The sequence below is a fragment of the Myotis brandtii genome, unplaced genomic scaffold (assembly GCF_000412655.1).
Source record: "Myotis brandtii unplaced genomic scaffold, ASM41265v1 scaffold744, whole genome shotgun sequence".
NCBI classification, from domain to species: Eukaryota; Metazoa; Chordata; class Mammalia; order Chiroptera; family Vespertilionidae; genus Myotis; species Myotis brandtii.
Window position 1 is genome coordinate 399,666 of NW_005370965.1, and position 3,053 is coordinate 402,718.

A 3,053-nucleotide genomic window follows, 5' to 3' on the forward strand; every position below is an offset into this window, starting at 1 on the left:
CAAAGGCTTATTTCTTCTCTGCAGCACAACACAACTGACAGGTGCACTGGGTCCTGCATGGAAATACAATCCTGGCAGGAGAGGAGGGCACGACCTTGACGGCCTCTTGGCATCCTTCATCCAGGACAGGCTGGGCAGCCCCCAAGTGCCCTGTAGACTCCCTGCAGTGGGACCAACTCTGCTGGCAGCTTTGAGTAGGGCCAAGTAAAGCTGACATAGACCTTACCCAGGAGAGCCCACTGTCACTCATGTTCTCAACACCCTCATCATAGACGACAGAGCTGGACCCAAACCATGTGGTCAGCAGCCTGGGATCTTCCCCCTCCAGCTCTCTGTACCCAAAGATGGGTCCCCAGGGTCTCCCTAAACCAGAGCTTTCTGAGTTGCTAAGGAGAGAGCTGGGCTTTCCTGCCACTGGCAGGTGGCAGCTGGCAGGGCTGACCTCCCCAGAGGAAGTGCAGGTTCACTAGGCCTGGGGTGAACGTGACTCTCAGGTCACGCGGGCAGCACTGAATTACAGCCTTATCTTTGGTGCCCCGCCCCCCCGCCCCCCAGTTCCATTTCAATAGTCAAATCCTGTCCTCTTTTCTGAGCATGAAGGCCACTTCTGGGGAGCTACACTCAGTTCCTGGAGCTCGAACACACTGCCTAAATCAGCAGTTGGACCCCCGCTGTCCCCTCACAAGGGGGCACCAGGAAGAAGCTCTGGCCACATGGCAGGGCACAGGAGGATGAGGTGAGGGCACCCTGGCCTGTAAGGTCTTTTCCATGTGGGTATTTCTAGAGCAGGAGATGTGGCTTCCTCCAGCAGCCCTGGCTCACTTCTAGAGCAGGGTTATTAAGAGGCCCTGACCTCACACCTGTACCATGCAGGGCCCTGCACCCTCGCTGACTTCCTGAGACTGAGGAAAGCCCAGCTGCTCTTCCCCCAGCAGGGTCCCCAACACCAGGCCAGGGACCAGCATGGCGTGGGACCAGCTTTTCACCGTACGTGGCGAACAGAGAAAACTGAGGATGGTGGGTTATTTTTCAGGAAATTAAACCTATTTGATTTAAAGGATTGGCTTTTAAAATTTTTATCTTAAAGAGTGTGTTCTTTCTGCTTCTTTGGTGTTAAAGGACGCTTTCTTTCATGAAATGAGCTGTTGGGAGGTGGCAGCTGTCCTTCATTTAGTTAGTTTTTAAATCTCTTTAATTGGCAAAATTAAGGGTAACAGCAAAATGAGGTCTCCCAGCTTTGGGGGAAATTTGGAGTCCATTGTATCCCCCAGCCCCCAGTGGCTCCTGACCCCGCAGGAAGGTGGCTTTCCCCACAAAAGGAGGAGAAAGGGGAGCCCTGGGCCTGGGGGGTGAAACCTGGCCAAGGGGCGGGGCTCCCAGGGAGGCCTCCAGCCCTGGTGTCTGGGGCTTTGGGGATGGGAGGCGGACAAGTCCAGACTTGGGCTAAGAGGGAGGTGGACATCTGTGGGCAGGGCACCATGGGCCCCTTCCCTAAGGTGCAGACCCTGAACATCTGCTGAGGGTCTAAGAGGAACTCAATCCGTGCGAGGGGAGTGGAGGGAGGAGAGGTGGAAGAATGAACACGGGAAACCAGGCCTGGACCCTAGTTTGCCACCAGCTAGCAGAGCAGCCTAGACAAAGGCCTCAAGCCCTCCAAGCTCCATCTGCTCACCTGCAAAGTCAGGGGCCTTCGGACCAGAGCTTCCCAAGGCGTCTGGCCCCAGCTCTGGCTGGCATGACACTCCCAGTCTGGAGTGAGAGAGACCGGCATTCCACATGTGCAGCCTGAGCAGAAGTGCAGCCCGTCAAGGGAGCAGAAGCCATCTCCCTGCAGAAGGCTGGCACACAGGGACACCTAAGGAATCAGCCCCGACCACGATCCTGCGGGGACAGAGGACAAATCCACACGGGCCAGTGGAGTCCCATAAGAATTACCTTACTGGTTCCAAGGCCCCATTGGTGGGTCCCCACAGGAGCAGTGTCTGCGGGGAAGTCTGGGCCTGAGACTCTTGCCCGGAGTATGAGAGGAGGCGGCGGGGGTGGGGCTCAGGAAGCTGGCCTTGGTAGGTCAGGCCGCTGTGAGCCTGGGTTATTTTCTAAGTACTCCCAGCTGGCCCTTGTAAACACTCTGACCTCCCTGGCTGTTACCTGGGACCTATCCTCACACCTGGCTTGACAGGGACAGAAGCCTGATTGTCTGGGGCAGACACTGGGGGCAGATGGTCTTGGCTTTGACGATGGTCGTGCATTTAACCTGTCTGAGCCTCAGTTTCTTCATCTGCAAAGTGGGTGAGAACAGGACCCATACTTCAGGTTGTTGTGAGGATGAAACGGGATAATGCACAAATGCTTAGACACGATGCTCCAAACAGGTCCGTGTTCAGTGACCCACTTTCGCTCCTGCCTGGAGAAGGGCAGGGCCCTGCCAGCTCAGAGCGGCCTTTTTGCAAGCCCAGGGCCACTGCTGAGAGGTGCCTGTGGACACACCCTTCACCCACCGGGCCCTGACGCTGCCCGAGGCCCCAGCTGGATGGTTGGACCACAGGGCTTCGGGGCGAGGGCCTCCTTTAGATATGGGTCAAGAAGGGTATTTTAAAAAGGAACCTTCAGCAAGTGGCTGGTTCCTCAGTTGTTAGGACAACTGGCCCATTCAGCAACATCTAGAGTCGAGGAGCGGGGAAGTTCACGCAGCAGAGAGGCCCCAAGCGCCCAGACAAGGAGGAAAGAGGCTGTAGCTGCTGTGTCGGTGACTTCCTCTGTGCGCAGGGCCCCAAATGCCACTTCTGGGTGAACTGAAAGTCCTTTCTGGAGTGAACCCACTCCATTCTCGTGGTTCCCCCATAACGGTTTTCTCCAGGGGCCTGGAGCCTGCGCATGGGAGGGCCGCCTTGCCACATCTGTTGTTTCCACACTGGGCATCTGCGAGCAGCCCTTGAGCTGACCGAGCGCTGACACACCCACCCCCATGGAGCCCTGAGCTTCCGCCAACCTCACGGAGCCCGCACCCCTTCTCCTGCCCCTGGAGCCCCGAGGAGCCGCCTGCCCGCCCACCC

General features: G+C 57.4%; 1 protein-coding gene across 1 annotated transcript in view; it reads right to left on the reverse strand.

Moving 5' to 3' along the window:
• The window catches only part of INPP5D (inositol polyphosphate-5-phosphatase D), a 101,138-nt gene that overhangs the window by 97,469 nt on the left and 616 nt on the right, over positions 1-3,053 (reverse strand). The gene's annotated exons all lie outside the window — the stretch shown is intronic.